Source organism: Equus caballus, chromosome 17 (genome assembly GCF_041296265.1).
Source record: "Equus caballus isolate H_3958 breed thoroughbred chromosome 17, TB-T2T, whole genome shotgun sequence".
NCBI classification, from domain to species: domain Eukaryota; kingdom Metazoa; phylum Chordata; class Mammalia; order Perissodactyla; family Equidae; genus Equus; species Equus caballus.
The window spans coordinates 87,604,572-87,626,565 of NC_091700.1; the positions used below are offsets into that span (position 1 = coordinate 87,604,572).

The window sequence follows — 21,994 nt, forward strand, 5'->3', positions numbered from 1 at the left end:
AATTTGAGTTGATCTATGTCAGAAGTGATGGTATGTGACTTTCAATGCTGGGTCATAAAAGACATGCAGCTTCTCCTCTACTCTCTTTCTCTCTTGGATCATGTGCTTTGGGGGGAAGGAAGCTGCAATGTCATGAGGACACTTGGGTTACCTTATGGAGAGGCTCACCTGAGGAGGAACTGAGGCCTCCAACCAACAGCCATGTGAGTGAATGAACTTGGCAGCAAATTTCCCAGCCTTCAGATGACCACAGCCTCAGGTGACTTCTTCAGTGCAGCCTCATGAGAGCCCCTGAGCCAGAATCCAGCTGAGCCTCTGAATTCCTGCTCCACAGAGACTGTAAGATAGTGTTCACGGTTTTAAGCTACTAAGTTTTGGAGTAATTTGTTACATAGCAATAAATAACTAATATACCAGTCTATATGGACTTCATCAGCAGGCTCCCTTGCCCACTGACTTCCAGCTAGGTTCAGCTAACAAGGGTTATGAAAGGATAGTGAAGGTAGAAAGCAGAGTCAGGTTGGGAAATTTGCCTACCAGGCTTCTTCCCTATTGAGTCGTTGAGTGTTGGCTATAAAGTTCTCAGTTGCTATTTTGTGGTTACCCCCATATAGCTACTGTGACCAGGTCCTAGTGACCACACTATTCCCCTGCCATTTCAGGCCCTGATGTTACAAGCTCCAGAATCCTGCAGTCTTTTCCTTGTAGCTTCCATATACCCTGCCCATACCTTTGTAAATTGCCCCTTTATGAACTCTCCTCAAATTACCCAATTTGAGTGTACCTGTTTCCTGCTGAAACCATGACTGATACCAACAGTGAGAATAAGGAAGTCTGGGAAGAAATGACATTTGATCTGAGTCTTGAAGAATGAATGTAATCTTGTCAAATAAAAAAGGAAGAGCAACACATGTTCTCGCATCAATAGCCACAGGCAAGTACAATATCTCATTCCAAAAGCTGTATAGCTCTGATTGCTCAGCTCCATGGGACACCATTTGCACTGAATTCTATCTGGATGGCTTCTAGAATTATGCAATGGGGTCATAACTGTAGGACCGGATTTCAGTCCACATCCAAAGATGCATATGAAATATTATCTTCTAAATTTTCTACAGTTCAATTTCTATTTGTATTTCAAACAACCCATCCAGAGGTGACAGAAACTTCTTAATCAATTTGAGATTTCTCCTCTCCCTCTGTCCTCTAGGATGAATTGGGGCAATGAGGAGATTAAAAAAATTCAGTTAATATTTCAAAAACACCCAGTTACATTCAATAACATTTTATTTCTTTGGAGTACACTAATTCAGTCTTTGTTATATTTCAGTGTAGGTTAGACCGGAGTTCAGAGTGGCCGATGAAAAGAGGTTCTGCCAAGCAGCTGATTAGGCTGAATGTGATTGCAGGAGCACATTTAAACTCTGTAAGAGAGCAAATCATTGTTAAAGACTCTAGCCCATCAAGTGTTTGTATGCAAATAAGGATGCTAATTATAAATGAGCTTTATCTACTCAATACAGCAGCTCAGCAGGACTTCCACTTGGAAGTCTTCTGTCAGAACTTCATGAGACTTGTTTGAGTTGCTGTTTGCATTTAAAATACATTTCTTTAAAAACTGACTCAAATTCAGTCTGGTAACTAATTTGCATTGACTTTCCACCCAGTTAGTGCCCATCATTGAAGTTTACCCACAGCCATGACAGGGGTGATGACAAAACATGGCCAAAAGCATTAGAATATAATCTCTACTCTTTTTTCTCAGGATTGCTTTAACTATTAGGGGTCTTTTGTTGTTCCATATAAATTTTAGGATTCTTTGTTCTATTTCTGTGAAGAATGTCATTGGGATTCTGATTGGGATTGCACTGAATCAGTACATTGCTTTAGGTAGTATGGACATTTTAACTATGTTAATTCTTCCAACCCATGAGCATGTAATATCTTTCCGTTTCTTTGTCTTCTTCAATTTCTTTCAAAAATGTCTCATAGTTTTCAGTGTATAGGTCTTTCACCTCTTTGGTTAAGTTTATTCCTGGATATTTTATTCTTTTTGTTGTGATTGTAAATGGGATTTTATTCTTGATTTCTCTTTCTGCTAGTTCATTGTTAGTGTACAGAAATGCAACTGACTGTTTAAAATTGATTTTGCACCCTGCAACTTTGCTGTAGCTGCTGATTATTTCTAACAGTTTTCTGATATATTCTTTAGGGTTTTCTGTATACAGAATCATGTCATCTGCAAACAGTTAAGAGTTCTCTTCTTCCTTTCCAATGTGGATTCCTTCTATTTCTTTTTCTTCCCTAATTGCTCTGGCCAAAACCTCCACTACTATCTTGAATAGAAGTGGCAAGAGTGGGCACCCTTGTCTTGTTCTGTTCTCAGAGGGATGGCTTTCAGATTTTCACCATTGAGTATGATGGTGGCTGCGGGTTTGTCATATATGGCCTTTATTATATTAAGATACGTTACTTCTATACCCATTTTATTGAGAATTTTTATCATTAATGGATGTTGGATCTTGTCAAATGATTTCTCTGCATCTGTTGAGATGATCATGTGATTCTTATTCCTCATTTTATTAACGTGGTATATCACAATGATTGATTTGCAGATGTTGAACCATCCTTGTATCCCTGGAATAAATCCCGCTTGATCACAAAGCTGGAGGCATCACAATCTCTGAGTTCAAAATATACCATAAAGCTACAGTAATCAAAACAGCATGGTACTCGCACAAAAACAGACACACGGATCAGTGGAACAGAATTGAAAGCCTAGAAACAAAACTACAGATCTATGGACAGTTAATCTTTGACAAACAAGTCGAGAACATACAATGGAGAAAGGAAAGTCTCTTCAGTAAATGGTATTTGGAAAACTAGACAGCCATATGCAAAAGAATGAAAGTGGACCATTATCTTGCACCATACACAAAAATTAACTCAAAAAGGGTTAAAGACTTGAATGTAAGACCTGAAACCATAAAACTCCTAGAAGAAAATATAGGCAGTACACTATTTGACATTGGTCTTAGCAGCATCTTTTCAAATACTATGTCTATTTGGGCAAGGGAAACAAAAGAATAAGTTAACAAATGGGACTACATCAGATTAAAAATCTTCTGCAAAGCAACAGAAACCATGAACAAAACAAAAAGACAACCCACCAACTGGGAGAAAATATTTGCAAACATTTATCCAACAAGAGGTTGATCTCCAAAATATGTAAAGAACTCATACAACTCAACAACAAACACAAACAAACAACCCAATCAAAAAACGGGCAGAGGATATGAACAGACATTTTTCCAAGGAAGATATACAGATGGCCAACAGACACATGAAATGATATTCAACATCACTAATTACTAGGAAAATGCAAATCAAAACTTCAATGAGATATCACCTTACACTAGACAGAATGGCTATAATCACCTAGACAAAAAACAACAAATTTTGGAGAGGGTATGTAGAAAAAGAAACCCTCATATACTGCTGGTGGGAATACAAACTGGTGCAGCCACTATGGAAAACAGGATGGAGATGTCTCAAAAAATTAAAAGTAGAAATACCATACTATCCAGCTATCCCACTACTGGGTATTTATCCAGAGAACTTCAAATCAATGATCCAAAGAGATTTATGCACCCCTATGTTCATTGCAGCATTATTCACAATAGCCAAGAAGTGGAAGCAACCCAGGTGGTGAATGGATAAAGAAGATGTGGTATAAATATACACTGGAATACTACTCAGCCATAAAAAAGACAAAATCATCCCATTTGAAACAACATGGATGGACCTTGAGTGTATGATGTTAAGCAAAATAAACCAGACAGAGAAAGACAAATACTGCATGATTTCACTCATATGTGAAAGATAACAAATACATGGATAAAGAGAACAGATTAGTGATTACCAGAAGGGAAGGCATCAGGGGTGGGCAAAAGGGATAAAGGCGCACATATGTATAGTGACAGACAAAAATTAGCCTGCTGGTGGTGAGCATGATGAAGTCTATTTAGAAATTGATAAATAATAATGTAAACCCAAAATTACACAATGTTATAAACCATTATGAGCTCAAAATTACTGGAAAAAAATAATATAATCTCTAGGATCAATGAGGCACAGTCAAATCTTTTCAAATCCAGATCATGAAAAACCCTTGAAATAACTGATTAAAATAAGAAGTGACCACCCATTCAACCAGCTGAGCTGAGGAATTTACCTAATAAGGTTATTGGCTGTAACATTGCACACACAGGAGCAGAATGGAAAAGACTCTCACATCACAAAGGCCCAGTTGAAGCCAAAATTAAACATGCTGATCCTTGCTTTCGACCTGAGATAAGATGTAGAAATGCTGGCGCTTATCATTGATTAAGCATCTGCTTGGAATTTCTTTATTTCTTTTTCTGCTTTCACAGAATACCTGCTGCAGAAATGCACAAAACTGCAAGATCGTTGGAAACCAAGACATGAACTATTCTTTACATTTTGGTATAGTGACCCCAAGAGTGTATCATAAACAATGAACTGGGAGTTGAGCCAGGGGAAACAAGGCTATGATTTGCTACCTAGCCAGCTAAACTAAGAAAAGCACCAGTGGTATTTTGCACCCAAGGCACAAGGACAATTCTCGTTTAAAATACTTGTTTCTGTTATCATGTCACTGTTAAGCTGGGAGCTCTCCGCAGCTCCACCGATTGGATGGGGAAGGAAGTCATCCTCCATTTTCCTTGATCATTCCACCCCATCCAGTTTCTTGGGAGATGATAAAGATAAGATGTGCCAGATATAGATACACCCACGTGAGTCACAAAGCATATGTCCCATTCTTCAGTTTTGAAAATAGTCTTTGTACTACGTACCCGTCAGATTAGACTAGGTTATGCTGTAGTGACATCCTCCAAATCTCAGTGGCTTCAAACAACAAAGATCTATTTCTACTTGCATGACATGTTCCTTATTGCTATCTGGGGGCTCTACTCTAAATCATCCTCACGTGGGGACCTAAGCTGATGGGGCAACCAAACATTTGGAATGTTGCCAGGCTCTATGCTAAATAGTATGCTAATTCTTTAAACTTCTGCTTTTGTTTCATTGGCTGAAGCATGTCACCAGAACACTCCTGAGTTCAATCCTGCCATGTATATGAAGGAATAAAAATCAGGATATTTGTGAACAGTGCTATGACCCTTTGAAAAGTTCTACATATTCCTGCTGGGAAGGGGTCATCAGAAAGGTAGAAAAGTGAAAGGAAACAGAAGTGAAGCACAGCCAAGAGCAGATTAGAGATGCAGATATGAGAAAATACACTGGGGGAAGATGGGATTTGTGGAGATGATTTTCAGTCACTCGTATGATCTATATTTAGATTTTTGACAGTTGCATATGCACAAGCAATCTCTCTTCTCACCTTCTCCCTACTTTGGCTCTTCAATTGATAAAGAGTGACAGGCAGAGGGGGTGATAAGCAACAAGATAGCACTATGCTTGTGTGTGTGTGTGTGTGTGTGTGCGTGAGAACATGCATTCTGGTATGGAAGAGCTGTCCTGTAAAGCAGGTTGTTCTATTAATCTTACAAGAAAACGACCAGGGTTGAGATGTCTGAGAATAGCGGCTAGCAAATAGCTCCCTTTATGACACTTGTAGGTGTCCACACCTTGTGCCCACCAGAAGCTCCTTGGCTATGGAAGAGGGAAATGTTGGAGATTCTATAGAACACATTCAGTACACTGAAATGTCTGAGTCAAAAGAATATCTCAGGCCCGAGAATGGATGCTCAGATCTGGGAAGCAAAATGAATGCCACAGACACAGATCCTCCTATTGAATATGAACCTAAGATACACTAAATAATGTTTTTAAAAATCCAGTGAGTAAAGGATGAGGCATTCCACAAAAGGGGCTGAGAAATCAGGAAGTTCTTTGAGGAAAAATCCACTTAGACACTTGCTTCAGCACTTCATTCACTGATATAAATTCAGTTGCATTAGGGAGATAAGAATTTCAATTAAACAACTAAAAAATACTTAGAAGAAAATATAGGTAAATAGTTATGTGATGTCTGGATGGGAAAGGCTTTTTAAATATAAAAGCTATAGGAGGGGCCGGTCTGGAAGCATAACAGTTAAGTTTGAGCACTCAGTTTGCACACTGTGCTTCGGCAGCCCCCAGTTCATCAGTTCAGATCCCTAGTGTGGACCTAGGAACCATTTATCAAGCCATGCTGTGGCCGGCATCCCACATATAAAGTAGAGGAAAATGGGAGCAGATGTTAGCTCAGGGCTAATCTTCCTCAAAACAAAAAAAAAAGGTACAGGAATATAACCGCTAAAGAAAAGATCAATAGATTTGACTACATAAAAATTTTAACTTATTTGTCAAAAAATCAAAACTAAAAGGTACGTCAAACTGGAGGAAATATAGACACCAAATATAATAGGCAAAGAGTTAACATCTTCACTACGTTAAGAGATAATAATCCAGTAATATAACAAAGAATATGGCTAAGCACAAAACTTCAACCTCAACTAGTAAATAAAGAAATGAAAGTTTAAAATGAAATATGGATACTATTTTATCTTTTAAATTAGCAAAATATTGGGGCAGGGCTGGTGGTGTAGCAGTTGAGTTTGCACGTTCTGCTTTGACGGCCCCGGGTTCGCCAGTTCGGATCCCAGATGGGGACCTATGCACCAGTCATCAAGCCATGCTGTGGCAGGAATCCCACATATAAAGTAGAGGAAGATGGGCACCGATGTTAGCTCAGGGCCAGTCTTCCTCAGCAAAAAGAGGATTGGCAGTGGATGTTAGCTCAGGGCAAATCGTCCTCAAAAAAAATTAGCAAAATATTTTTATATTATAATATTAAGTGCTGGTGAGGATTCAATGAAAGTGACACTCCCGATCAGTGAAAGAAAACATATTAACATGTTGCTAATGTTTACTTCTGGGCGATTTTGTGCCCATCTTTATACTTTTTTGAATTTTCAAGTTTTCTATCATTTAATTGTACTTTAAAAATCAGAAGGAGACTTCTACTTCCTGCCAAGATGGAGTAAAGCAACTAGGTTTATCCTTCTGTCTAAACACCCAAAAACTGAACGAATTATGTAAAAATAATCATTTTACCAATTACACTGGCTATCAGGTGACAAAGGATACCGGTGATCTCTGGGAGACAGGAAACAAACAAGGTAAACCTCCTGATTTCCAAAGTTATGGCTTTGGGAGAGTTTCCAGGTCAAGGCACAGGGAGAGGGGATACAAGGGAGGCCCAGCATGCTGCATAAATTGAGAAGAATAAGTTGGGAGTCAAAGCAGACCAAGCAGCTAGAATTTGCAGAACAGAATAGCAGAGAGGAGAGATTGCACAGAGAGAGAACCCTGGAGATCTAAAGAGGGTCCAGAATGCATTCAGCAGAACACTTATCAGCACATACATGTGAAGATACCACCCAAGGCTGAGGGAAGACTCACCCTAAAGGATTAGAGGAAACAAGTACCCAACACTCACATAGGGCTCGCAAAAATGTGTATCATCAGCCAGATTAGAAAACCTCACAGGCATTGGAAAGGGTATTCAGAAGGGTCTTTTCTCAGTGGTGGGGCAAAGTTAACCCTACAACAGTGGTTCTAAACCGTGAATAATTTCCCCCCGGAGACATTTTGCAATCTCTGTAGATATTTGTTTTTTATTGTCGTGATTTAATGGGGGTTCTAGTGGCATCGAGTGGGTAGAGGGCAAGGATGCTGCTAAATATCCTACAAAAAAGGATTATCCAGTCCAGAATGGCAATAGTGCTGAGATCAGAAACGCCCTAGTCTATATGCCATTTAGGTCCTGCCTGAAAGCAAAACCTGAAAGTTTCAAACTATTTCCAAGCAACTTAACTATGTCCCAGATTAAAGCTCAAGAATATTTATGGGAAGTAAAAAAGGTAAAATTCACAATGTCTGGCATCCAGTAAAAAATTACCAAGTGTGAAAAGTAGAAAAATATAATCCATAATGAGGAGAAAATCAATCTATCACAATTGAGTTAGAACTGGCATAGGTTATATTTAGCAGACAAAGACGTTAAACAGTTATTATAACTGTATTCCATGTGTTCAGAAGTTAAATAGAGACCTGGAAGGTATAAAAAAATGACTCAAATTGAACTTCTAGAGACAAAAAATACAACGTCTGAGATAAAAAAATACACTGGATGAGATTAACAGCAAATGAGACGATAGAACAAAAGAGTAATAAACTTGAATGTGTAGCAATAGAAACTACCCAAAATGAAACATAGAAATAAAAACAAACTTTAAAAAATGAGCACAGTATCAGTGGGCTGTGGAACAATTTCAAGTAGCCTAGTATATGTTTAATTGAAGTCTCCAAAGTGGGGAAAGGGAAAAAAATATTAGAAGAAACAATGGCCAAAATTTTTCCAAATCTGATAAACACTATAAACCCACAAATTCAAGAAATTTAATGAATCTCAAGCTAAGTAAATGTGGAAAAAACTACACCAAGTCTCATCATAATCAAATTGCTTACAAGTGATAAGTAGAAAAGCTTAAAAGCAACTAGAGAAAAAAGACATGAGAAGTACAGATGAACAAAGGTACTGATGACAGACGATCTTTCATTTTTTAATTAGAATGCAAGCAAAAGACCATAAACCACATTCTTAATGCACCCCATCCACCCTAAAATCCTGTAAACCCAGATTTCTATACCCAGTGAAAATATCTGTCAAACATTAAGGTTAAACACAGACTCTTTCAAACAAACAAAGTCTAAATAAATTTCTCACCAGCAGACCCACACAATGAGAAGTGTTAAGGGGAGTCCTTCTGGCAGAAGGAAGATGATCTCAGATGAAAATATGGATCTACACAAGGTAATGAAGAGCACTGAAAATAGTAACTACATAGTGCTCCATAACTTATCTCTAATGTCTAAAGATACCAGTCTGAAAGAGGTTCTCTATGAACTTCAAAATCTGTGTTAGGACCATTGGCTGGAGCTCCTGGAGAAGCACATGTGCCAGCATTGTTTAAAATCAAGTCAATTCCTGACAGTTCCAATGCATTAGAGAAAAAGAAAATGTAAGTGCTGCAGGGTGATGTGGTGGCAGCAACTTTTGAAGAGTATATTTTTTCCACAGCAGGTGAGTACTAATACGTTTTATGCAATTTATCATCCTTGTCTTTGTTCAAGGGATTTTTTTTGTAAAAATAAGAATAAAGATTTTTTTTAATCTTAAGACTATAACAAGTCAAATATTTCATGATTCCTCCATGGCCAGCCAATCAAAATACTCACGTAGGCTGGATAAACTTAAGAGCCACACTGTAATTTGATTCATTGTGCATTGATTCATTCAGCAACAGTTCATTCACTTGACCAATATTTATGGAGCACCTGCTATGTCCTAGGCATCATGCCAGTCCTGCAGATACAAGCATCAACAAGAAAGACAGAGTCCCTGACCTTTCGGTGCTTATTTACTTAAAATCCTATTGATTTCTGATCTTCACAGATTTACCACATCTTTAGAAAGCAGATCAGATAGGCAAAATGTATAACATCTTTTAAATGGCTCCGATAAATCCCCCCTTTCCTCAAAATTTGTTACTATCTCAAATTGTTCATGCCTGGAGATCCACCGCCCCTTCGTCTCCAGGCTTTGTTCCCCGTACAAGCATCCAGACACTGGAGCTGAGAATAGGGCAGAGAGGAGCATGTATAACCCAGTCATTTTCACCTTCATCTGTAAGAATGTAACAAAGCCTTCTTTGTTGTGATCAGATTCTGGTGAGAAGACATCTGAGTTGAGAGATCCCAAGGACCCTGGATACGTGGATGCTGGAGGTAGGTAGACTATGGGGAGAGGCCAAAGACTGGGGAGGCTAGGACTAAAGAGAGGCTGAATATGTGCCACGGGCAGACTAGTGGTGGAGCAGTAAGTGTAGCTTACTGTACCAGTAAGGGCACCTGTGAGCGTACCCACATCATATTTGCCTGATGTTCACCAGGTAGCATCCACTCTCTCCCATTTGGCCCCTCTACCCGCTGTACTTCCACAGCAATTGCTGAGTCCACCATTCTCCCTAAAATTGGTCACAATATTCTATGCATGGCTAGCATTATTGTATCAGACACCTATTTATCTCACGTCACTTTCTTTTATTTAGTTTTTGGCTATCTCAATAAATAGCAAGGCTCTTGAGAGGGTGAGCTCTGTTTTCCTACGCCTTTATGCGTGGCAGCTTGGTGAAGTGAAAAGAATAATAAATTGATTCAGACTTGCTCCTGCCATTTAGTGTGTAACCTTACTATCTGTAAAGTGGAAACGATAATACTTTCTTTGCCAGGTCATTATAGGAATCCAGTGCCTTGATAAATGTAAAATGTTTCATAAGTTGCCAAGAAGCTTACCACTATTTTTTTACACATAATAAAAACAATAATAATAATAATAATAGTGGCCAGCCACTCTGCCAAATCATTTACGTAACTACGCTATAAGGGTGGTGGTATTGTTATCCTCGCTTTCAGGTGAGAAAACTGAGACTTAGAGAGGTTGAATAACTTGCCCAAGGAAGGTTATACAATGGGTATGCAGGAGCAGGACTCCTTTTATTCATTAGTTTTCTTTGTATTTTCCTTTGTGCCCAGCAGAATGTATCACTTACGTAAACTTTGATTACGTGGTTAAGACTATTTACACGGTTTGTGAAGGGAAACAGAACTATCTTTCCCTTTGTGGGCTCCCCTGCTGTAATAGGCTGTTACTATGTGTTTACATTTAAAGAACATAGCTTGCCCTGAGGTTTACCAGAAGTCCTACAATACAACCCTCTGCTCTCTGTGACTAGGGGTGATTACACTTAAGACTAGGCAGCACTAACTTTCTCCTTTCAAGCTTTTCACTCTTTGTCACTAGTTGTAAATAAGTCTCCTCCCTGGTAGATAGTGTTTAAAACCTCTCATCTGACTTTCTGTCTCACTGAGCATCTCAGTCTGGGAATCCTTGGGGGCAATAGACTAGCAGAGCGATGCCTGCGTCGGCCTCCTGCATCTCAGCGTCAGCCGGTTGGTGAAGGCCCCGAAGGGCTTTATTCACTGTCATGACAGCACTGCTCCTTCCAGCTTTTATCTCCCCTACACCTTTGAATACAGATTTGTGGTTTCCAAGTTGCAGTATTTGCCACACTCCTAAAAGATATTTACCATTTTTATCTGCAGGTGAAAGTTCTGGTTCCAAAGAAGCCAAATACAAAATGTGGTTCTTTGCAGGCTCGACTGAAAAATGAACACAAATCCAGTTTGGTTGTCTTTGTCTTCCTGTGACGGGCCACACAGGTTTAACACAACATTATGGTACACCCAATATAATCACCCCCCCCCAAAATCAGAGTTTACATTTTACAGACGAGGAATCAGAGGTCCAGGGAGCGGACATGGCTTTTCCAGGATCACACGGCTTGTTCGCGGCAGACGTTGGTGCAATTCCAGCTCTCCTGAGTTCCCAGCACACAGTTCTTTGTTAACGCAAAGATCTTATTTGGTCCTGACTCCGTAACCAAGGTCCCCACGTGTCTGGTGGACCCAGGTCTCTAGAGGTCAATCTTAAAATGCTGGTGGGATGGAGTATTCCATTCCATTTACTTCACCCCACCCCCACTCACGGAAGATTGCAGAGGAGAAAAAGGGGCTTCTCGAAAATCTGGTTCCCGTTCCCCCGACATTTTCAATCATCTCTACATAATGAACATTCGAAAACCATACGGAGCTCGAGAGCCTGAAATCTCTTTACCAGCTAATCACACGGTTCTGAGCAATGAGAACCGGAAAAACAAGGGCAGAGCATTATTTGATTTGTGTCGAGCTGGTGATGTTATCTCACTCATCATTGGTCAGGGAGGTTGGTCCCTCTTGCCTTTCCGGTTCCCATTTTGAAAACATCATATGAGATTAAATTAAAGGCATCACCAGCCTTGTGTTTTACTTGGTACTTAAAGCTGTCAGGAAGGACCCCTGGGCATCACACTGGGTAGCTGGACCATGAGCCCTGCCTGGTATGACCCCCTCCTCTCTGGATTCTTGAGAGAAATCATTTGTTTGCATCAAGTCTTTCAGCATCAGCCCTGGAGTGCCGACAAGCACAGCTACACAGAGCCAAGCGTATGTCTGTCTCACCAGTTTCATATTCATGCCAAGAAGTTCTCAGTTACACCTGAAATTTCCAAGTAGCTTCAGTGTTCTTGGAGCATCTGAAGATGAGGCAGCAAATAGAAAACAAAAAACACTGGCAGCCAATGAGCCAGGCGAAGAGCATGTGGTTGAGGATGCTGATAAATCTCTCGCTCTCTGACACCCTCAGCTATCACCCTCATCTTCTCCCGAGGCTGCTGCATCCTGCTGGTGCATTGATTGAATTTGGAGCAGATAGACCGCATTGGCTCCATTGTAAAGGGAGCGCTTGTGTCATCAAGAGAGGTGGCATGCTTTACTTGGGAAGAGACGATGAATTTAAACAAGTGAATCCCTTACAATTATTCAATCAAATGCTAAGAAACCTGGACATGGGCAGGAGGAAGCGGGCAAGTCACCCAAGGAAGGAGAAGAGGGCCATTATCTGCTTTCCCAGGCTTTCACCTCCTGGCTCTCCAGCCATCCTCTCCGTTCTGCTCCACAGGTTTCTGTTTTAAATTAGCTCTAAATGAAATAGAATTAAAATATGATGAAGTAGCGTTTAGGTGACACTGCTTTGCATTTAAATCCCTGAAAAACATTGCAGTTCCAAATTCTGAACACTTTCTGGTTCAAGGCATAATCTGAGTTTGAGGATAAGAATGATTTTTATAGCTTCTTTTCAAGAAAGAAGAAAAAAATTGCTAAATTTAACAAGAAAGAATGTGAGTAGTTGAAGAGGAAAAGCCTAGCACAGCAAAGAGAATAGCTGCTGGCCCCTTGCCTCTGACTCCAGGTATGAAAAGGGAGAAATGTGGGGGATGGATTTGACTTTTCTTACGTGTTGAAGAAGTTTAGCAATATAGTTATAGTCTTTAGAATGGGCCTATCTGGTACCTTCCAACTCTGCGATATGTGACCATAAGACCAATTCAAATTAGATGTGAAGCCAGAAGAGTCCTTATTGAATGAGGAACCACTTGCCAATTCCCTTATCCACCCCTCCAATCATCTTTGCTGAAGCTCAGACAGGCTGGTAACTTGTCCGAGATTGTCCTGCTGGGTGGCAGCAGACTGACTACTACCACCAGCTAGCCCCTGGTGGACTTTCCATTCTCACATTATCTAGTACAGTGTCCAAGGCTCCAGGCTGAAAACCCAAAGCTACTAAGATAAAACCATGAGAACCCCAAGGATGGGAAACTCTCTGATCTTACTGAGAAAAAGGAGGCTTTTGACTCAGCCCGAGACAGTTTTTGAGATCCATCATAAAGTCTCAGACTTAGAAGCATTCCTTGAGGTGCTCAGTCTTTTCGAGGATGCACACTTCTTTGCATAGGGTGACAGAGAAGAAACATCTTCCATGCTCACAGACACATTATTGGTTACAAACCGTATGAAACCCTCCTGAAGAGTTCTGAAGCCATATTCGAGGAGGATGATTACAAGAGAAGAATCCTCAAATATCAACAGCACTTTGAAGAGAAATATAAAGACCACTGCTGTGATTCCTTGATAATTACAGTTACTGAGGAATTAAGTGTGCCTGTGAGCAGATAAAGAAGAGTCTCTTGGGCTGGGCTCCCAGAGAGCAGTCGTGGGGGCTGAGGGAATCCCTTCTGCATTGTCTGCATGCAGAAAACAGGCTCTCTGGGGAAGTTCCGTAAAGCAGAAATGTTCAGTGCTGCTAATGACAGAGAGGAGCTCACTGACCAAGGGAAGCATCAGGTCTCAGGTTTAGCTGAACATCCACACTACTGAGAGACTATGAAAAATCAAGTTCACTCTCACAAGAAAAACAGGTAAGGGACATGATAGACAATAAAAGATTGAATAAATACAAAAGGAGAAAAAATGCTCAGGGTCACATAATATAGTAAAAGATATATTTTTTGATACGTCAAATAGAAAAAAAAATCACTCTAAAATTGTAATCCTCTCTTTCCAGCCTTCTCATTTAGCTCTTGTAGAAGTCTGTAACCCAACATATAAAATAAATATTGAGTACATACTGATGTAAATCGTTGATTGAATAAGTAAGTGTCGGTCAAGAGACAAGTCTCCCACGTAGAAGCATCCAGAAGCATTTATGCGGATGCTCAGCTCTCAGGGAGGTGGAGCATAAGCGTGCAGTGAGCAAAAGGACAGAATAACAGGAGTAACTTTACAGTAGAGAAACGTGATAAACACTGTCTCAGCCAGGTGATCAAGGTCAACTTCAAAAGTTATAAGTCACATTCATAGGATGTACCCTGGATGCGAGGTCATGAGAATGGCGCTTTCCTTCTGTGGTTTTCCTCCCCTAAACCCATAATCCCGGTCTAATAGTGAGAAACATCAGATGAATCGAAATTGAAGGGCATACTCCAGTATGCGTGATCAGTATTTTAATCCTCAGAGCTGTCTCGGTCATCAAAAACAAGAAAAGTCTGAGAAACTGTCACAACCAATAGCCTGAGGAAACGTGACAACGAAACATAATGTAGTATCCCGGATGTGATCCTGGAACAGAAAAAGGACGTTAGGGAATCCCTGAGGAAATCTGAATAAAGTATGGACTTCAGTTAATAACCAATAACCAATACCAGTATTGGCTCATTTGCAACAAATATACATACCAATATAGGGTGTTAAGACTAGAGGAAAGTGGGTGTGGTGTATACATGAACTCTCTGTACTGTCTATGCAGTCCCCTGTAAATCTGAAACTCTTCTAAAATAAAAAGCTTGTTAATAACAACAAGCAATAAAAAGCTCATCATCAGAGCTAAGTAATGTCCAGGAAGGACGGTTAATAAGCATTTCATCTGCTCTCCAGCTTCACATTTGGTTGAAACTCTTTATAGGGGTCATATCCAGGTTGGAACAAGTGTGTAAAGGCACCAATAATCTTTCCTGCTCTGAATGTTACGGCTTCGCTAGGTTTCCTGGCGGATGAGAAAGTTCTTTCTGACCCCTCCCCTTCTTTCTGTCTCATTACAATCCTGTCACCCGAGCTGGAACAGACAGCAGACGCTACAGCAGGCCCTTGCTCTGCTCCGCCTCCCCCATACCTCTAGAGTTTGATTTAGTAATATGCCTGAGCTGCCTCATTATTTCAGTGTAGCCAACAGGAAATTAGGACTGAAACCACATTAATTCTTAATTGGGTATCTTTTATTAGACAGAAAACGGGAATTACCGTGTGCTTATCTGCACCTGAAGAGAGTAACCGGATGCAAACCAGCCTCTGCGGATCTCAGACCTGCCCCTCTCACGCTGCCTTCTCCATGGCTGGTTGTTCGCCACAGGATCTGAGCGCGAAGGAATCAGGCATGGTAAGAACAATACTGGCAATGACAGTGATAACACCTAACGTTTATTGAGCACTTACAACGTGCCAGGTACTGTTCTATTTGTGTGCTGGTTTTGGGGTTTTTTAATAAGCATAAGCCGGATTCAGAAGACCACGAGTAAGTATAACAACTTTATTTTCCTCCTGCCCATGACTTTCAGTTACGCTATCCTGTCACACTCCTAGACAATATAGCGGTCAAATTAACATTTTTCAAGTCACTCTCGGGTGTGAACAAACATCCTCACTCTGCTACGCTAAAAAGTCCAGTCCAGTCTCAAACCAAAGCTGCAATCTCCAGCCCATCTGAAGCTTCTCCTACTGAAGCTCAGGCTTCACTCAGATTGAAGAAACCTGCAATGGACAGGAGGAGGGTGGGGTGATCCTCTTCTGTACCATTCCTCCGCCTCTTTCTTCTTTCACTACCTGCCTCTATCTGTGTTCGAGGAGAGGGAGGGAGAGAGGACAGGGAAGGAGCAGATAAGGTCTCAGCTGACCAGTGCTGATATAATCTGGTGTTGATGTCCCCTGGGGAGGTGCCGCATACCCAAATCCTCGCTCTCACGGAGCGCTGTAGGAGTCCCCTGACTGTACACCTACTATCGACTAGTACCGGGCCTGCCTCTCTGACTAGCTCTTGGAAACCCTCCTTATCACCAACTTATAACACAATAGCCCAAAGAATTCTCTCCGTTAGGGTTACCCAGCCTTGTTGGGCTGATCTCTAGAGATGGAGCCCTTTCAAGTTAACTCAAACCTGATTACTTTTTATGGGGTCCACTCTAGCCCATGGGAAACAGCTTCTCATCTCCTGCCTTTAGTGGAAGCTGCCTTGGCCCACTGTAGCTTTGCTCGTCAGTCAGCAGGAGCAGCTCTGATCATGTAAGACTTTTCCCCTCTCCACTAATCCTCCCTCCTCTGTGTTCAAGCAAAAGAACCAAATATACCCTCACTTCCACCTTCCCCATAACAGGTTTCCAAGCGTATGTCAAGACTGAGCTGAGGTGGGGAAGAGAGAAGCATTTGCATTGAGTGAGTGCTTGAAGTTTTGGCATTAAACTGATTTGCCTCAATATTTTAATATGTTATAATAAAACTGAACCACATGAGATACCACTGCACAGCCATTAGGAGGGCTGCTATCAAAAACACAGAAAATAATAATTGTTGGTGAGAACTGGAGAAATTGGAGCTCTTGTACACTGTTGGTGGAAATATGAAATGGTGCTGCCACTATGGAAAACAATATAGCAGTTCCTTGAAAAACTAAGTATAAAATTATAATATGATCCAGCAATTCCACTTCTGGGTATATGCCCAGAAGAACTGAAAACAGGGTCTGGAAGAAATAGCTGCACATGCATGTTCATAGCAGCATTACTCACAATAACCAAAAAGTGGAAGAAACCCAAATGCCCATTGACAGATGAATGGAAAAACAGAATGTGGTATATACATACAATGGAATATTATTCAGCGTTAAAAAAGAAGGAAATTTTGACACTTTCTACAACATGGCTAAACCTTGAGGACATCATGCAAAGTGAAATAAGCCAGTCACAAAAGGACTAATATTGTGTGATTCCACTTATATGAAGTACCTAAAGTAGTCAAATTCATAGAGAGAAAAAGTAGCATGGCGGTCGCCAAGGGCTAGGGAGCGGGGCAGTGGGAAGTTGTTGTTTAACGGGCGGAGTTTCAGTTTTGCAAGATGAAAAACATTCTAGAGATGGATGGTGGTGATGCTCACACAACAATGTGAATGTACCAAATACCACTGAACCGAACACTTAAAAATAGTCAAGGTGGTACATTTTATGTTATGCATATTTTATCACAATGAAAAATTTTCAAAAACTAAAATGTAGCCCTACTAAAGTGATAAAACTGGGGTTAACAGAAAAAAATTGAAATATTAATAAATGAAAATAAAATCCATAAGTGACAAGGAAAGCAGTGGAGTCAGCTCAAAGTGTGACTAAAAGATAGGAGAGGAGAGTCAACATAGCACTGTTGAAAGACTGTAGTGAGAGAAAAAAATAAAACTTTTTCATGATTTATTCCCACTAAAGACAGCTTGTTCCATAAGCTAATTACATGTACTAATTTATTCTCACAACAGTTTTATGAGGTGAAGTAGAAAGATAAATTTTCTGAAGAAATAAACTGTTCTTAAATGATACATTCTGATCTTCCATCAAAATAAACCAATTTTACTGACTATTATCTGTATGGATCTTTTGGGACCAGGCCTTACTTTTAGTGACTGTTGAAGTAAAATTCAAAATGGCATATTTCAAGTAGAAGAGATATTTGGGGGGAGGAGGACTATCCTAGCTCCTAGTAGAGTACCTGAAATTAATCAGTCAGTCTCAAGGTGAAGACAAGGTGGCAGAATTGTTTGATCACTGAACATTCCCCACCTACAACCTATCTCCTTCTGGCAGAAAATGGATTCAGATTTCAGTCGGTCTATAAATCCAGCAAAACTCGGGGTATGATGACCAGCCTTAGCTCCTGACGCTGGATAGGGCAATCACTAACCCACTGTGCCCTTATGTTGTCATTTTTCATTTTCCATGCCCGCTGCCCTTGGTCTGTTATATCAGGTTACAGCTGTTACCTCAGTCACTCTCCTGTTGTCGTCTACATGGAGTAGTTCACAAGATAATCAGCAGGATTTGTTGACATTGTCATTATTGTTGTTGTTGTTTTCTATCTATTAGCAGCATTTTTAGGACGTGAGGAACTGAGATGTTTCGATTTCAATCACCTCTTTTCTGGAAATTCTTGCCAAAAGCCATTTAGGGTTCTAATAGGCGCTATTAAGACAAGAGGCCCACTTCAATTGGCAAAAACGTTGTCTTTTTCTTCCATTAAATCCAGAAAATGTTGACATTTTTATATGTTTCTTTAGTATTGGTTCAACTGTTAAGGAGTTGTAGGAATATCAAGAACTTTGAAAACAGAACCAGGAAATTGAAATGGAAGCAAACAAATGCTGGCTATTAAGCTGGTGGCATTGTACTCCATGGAATATAAGCGCACAGTCTGTGTTGGCGTGTCCTTATAGAGAGAATGAAAGGGGTCACATTGAGGGTTCTAGCTATCTATTTCTGTGTAGCAAATTATCCAAAAACTTATCAGCTTAAAACAACAGGCGTTTATTATTTCACAGTTTCTGTGGCTCAGAAATCAGGTGTGGCTTAGCTAGACGGCTCTGGCTCAAGGTCTCTCGTGAGGTTGCAGTCAAGATATTGGCTAGAGCTGCAGTCATCTCAAGACTCAACAGAGGCTGGAGGACCTGCTTCCAAGATGGTGCCCTCTCATGGCTATCGGAAGACGGCCTCAGTTCCCTGCTGTTGCCAGGAGGCCTCAGTACCTTGCCACATGGCTGCTCTACCAGATGCATTTGCGTGTCTTCACAGCATGACAGGTGGCTTCCCTTCAGAGTGAGTGATCTAAAAGAAAGGTAAAAGAAACAGCAACAGAGATTTTTTTTTACCAAACACCATCACTTCCACCATATTGTATTCATTAGAAGCAAGCCACCAAGTGCAGCCTGCACTCAAGAGGAGGGAGATTAAGCTCCATCCCTTGAAGCAAGGAATACCAAAGAATTTCTGTACTTTTTTTTTTTTTAAAGATTGGCACCTGAGCTAACAACTGTTGCCAATCTTCTTCTTTCTTTTTTTTCTGCTTTTTCTCCCCGAACCCCCCCCAGTACATAGCTGTATATTCTAGTTGTGGGTCCTTCTAGCTGTGGCCTTTGGGACGCCGCCTCAACGTGGCTTGGTGAGCGGTGCCACATCCGTGCCTAGGATCCGAACCAGCGAAACCCTGGGCCGCCAGAGGGGAGTGCACGAACTTAACCACTCAGCCACGAGGCCGGCCCCTCTGTACATATTTTAAAACCACCACATTAAGATCTGGTGATGGCTGTTATTGTTTTGTTTGTTTGTTTATTTTTCACTTATGCTCACAGTAAGCAGAAGTATCCTCAAATGAAACAAATATGGACGCCAATTACACAGAACTATTTTCATAAAATATAATATGATACCCTTTATTTTCAGCCACAAGAAACAAATGATTTTTCTCCTTTGAGAGTGAAAAACAGAGAAACTCTTAAAAATCTGCACTCCAAAATTCTAGATAAGAATCAAAACATTTTAAAATGCAAATTATTTCATATTTCTCTTTTTCCAGTACAAAAAGTGATATTTTAATAAAACAGCATCAATTAAAGAAACTACTAATGTTTACACAAAGTTACAATCCTAGATTCAAAATGACTCAGGTCCAATCTTATTTCCTGCCTAATAACAATAGTTAAATCAAGGAGGTAATTCTTGATGAAAATCTAATGCCCAGCCTTTTATAAAAAATTACCACAAACTTGTCACTTAATCAACTAGCATTCATGGTGTAAATTAACATTCATGGTATAAAACCGTTGAGTTCTGTCTAGGTTGATTAAACAAGGCAAACCAGGACCCATTCTCATTAAAATGGCTTCAATTTACCTCAATAGCATGGAAGTGCTTTCACGTGTTATTTATGTTTTCCTTTTATAGAATGCATTTTAAAAATCGCAAGAGGTATGAACATTTGAAGCATGGTTAAGGACATCAGAAAAACTTCTTTGGGGTTATTCCATACACAATTTTGAATTATCCAGTACTTTTTGGAAAACACATCCAGAAGTGGTTGTTTAGGTGCCTTCTTTTTTCTAAGCAAGATCAAAATATTGGTCTTTATGCTGCCCTTGAAATTGTCTTTGTTATCAAAATTAGCATCAATATGTTGCAATATATTGTCATAAAGCCCACCTGTCTTTACAATTCCTAAATTGAACTTAAAGCTCAAAGACGGTGGTTTAAAGTCAGGGGCCCACCCTGTGGCCGATGGTTAAAGTTCTGCATGCTGCGCTTCACCCACCTGAGTTGGCGGGTTCGGATCCTAGGTGTGGACCTGCTCCACTCATCAGCCATGCTGTGGAGGCGTCCCACAGACAACGTTGAGGAAGATTGGCACAGATGTTAGCTCAGGGTGAATCTTCCTCACAAAAGAAAAAAATTTAAAAAATAAAGTCAGAATATCCTCTTACCTTCTTGCAAATCACCCGAAAGTCACAAGGAAAATGAGAAATAAAAAATGCAAACTCCAACTGTTTACAATAGCCAAGACATGAAAGCAACCTAAGTGTCCAGCAACAGACAGATGGATAAAGAAGATGTGGTACATATATACAATGGAATACTACTCAGCTGCAAAACAGAACAAAATCATTCCATTTGCAATAACATGGATGGACCTTGAGAGAATTATGTTAGGTGAAATAAGCCAGCGAGAGAAAGATTATCTGTGTATGACTCCACTCATATGAGGAATTTAAAATTATGGACTAAGAACAGTTTAGTGGATACCAGGGGAAAGGTGGGGTGGGGGGTGGGCACAAAGGGTGAAGTGGTGCACCTACAACACGACTGACAAACATTAATGTACAACTGAAATTTCACAAGATTGTAACCTATCAATAACTCAATTATAAAAACAAAAACAAAAAAAACAAAACAAGCAAACAAAAATGCAAACTCCATTTGTGGTGAAACTAGGCAGGAGAAAACTCTACAACACCAAGAAGATGGAAAGGCTGCCAAAAGCAGAGCTCAAGCAGGAATATGTATTAAAGGATAGACAAAGGACCAAGAAAAGGCAAAAGTCCAAGAAGAGGAGGGGACCACAAGTTCCATTTTGTGTAAGGTTGAAAACAGGATTGAAGTTGGAGCAAGAAACACTAACTGAGAATAAGACAGGCAATCTGAAAAGAAGATCCAACAGTTTTTAATATTTATGCACCAAAAAAATAGACTATTCATGGAACATAAACCATAATCCAGGTCTCTCAAAAACTTTGTGAGTTTTCTAGATACTTGATCCCTCTTGTGTTGATAGCCACACCCATACTTCTTTTCAGATATCCTTCTCTCTCCAGAATTAATTATACATACTCTGGGAAAATCAAAAGACCGTATCCACAGACTTTTCCAGAGGCATTTTATGCAGATGAAACAATCTACCTGGGATCCTTTGGATGGAATCCATGGGTTCTGATATATAGTACTTTTATGATCACTTCTTTCTAGATATTCCAAAATTTTGGTTTTAATATCAGATCTTTGAGTCAAAAGTTCTTTAAGAGGGAATTTTAAATTTTCCAATTGATAGAGGCTTTTTAGTTTCTATCTTTATTTTGATTATGTAGTATTATTGCATTGTGTTAAGTGGATGTTTCTGTATTTTTTCTTCTTTTTAGAATTTATTGAACTAAATTGTCATAAGTGCTGGATTAAGACTATAATTGTTAAGACATAAAACGTTTGTTCTCTCCAACTTTCTACTGTCAGGAAACAGGCTGAGATAGCCTTTTCTTTAACGCCTGCTTCGGAAGTGG

General features: G+C 40.0%; 2 long non-coding RNA genes across 5 annotated transcripts in view; one reads left to right on the forward strand and one right to left on the reverse strand.

Moving 5' to 3' along the window:
• Window positions 1-21,994, reverse strand: part of LOC111768621 (uncharacterized) — a 128,104-nt gene that overhangs the window by 7,567 nt on the left and 98,543 nt on the right. For 2 of the 4 annotated variants that reach the window (XR_011428058.1, XR_011428059.1), the window contains exons 2-5: window positions 20,479-20,595; window positions 18,161-18,998; window positions 15,385-15,496; window positions 169-337 (exon numbers count right to left, since the gene is read on the reverse strand). This is a non-coding gene — a long non-coding RNA (uncharacterized lncRNA). Of the gene's footprint in view, window positions 1-168; window positions 338-1,269; window positions 1,425-11,241; window positions 14,707-15,384; window positions 15,497-18,160; window positions 18,999-20,478; window positions 20,596-21,994 lie in introns of those variants that run through there. The other 2 variants (XR_011428057.1, XR_002801084.2) reach the window with 2 other exon arrangements.
• Window positions 1,315-3,853, forward strand: LOC138918559 (uncharacterized). Its single transcript, XR_011428060.1, has 2 exons — window positions 1,315-1,426; window positions 2,616-3,853. It is a non-coding gene; the product is annotated as an uncharacterized lncRNA (long non-coding RNA).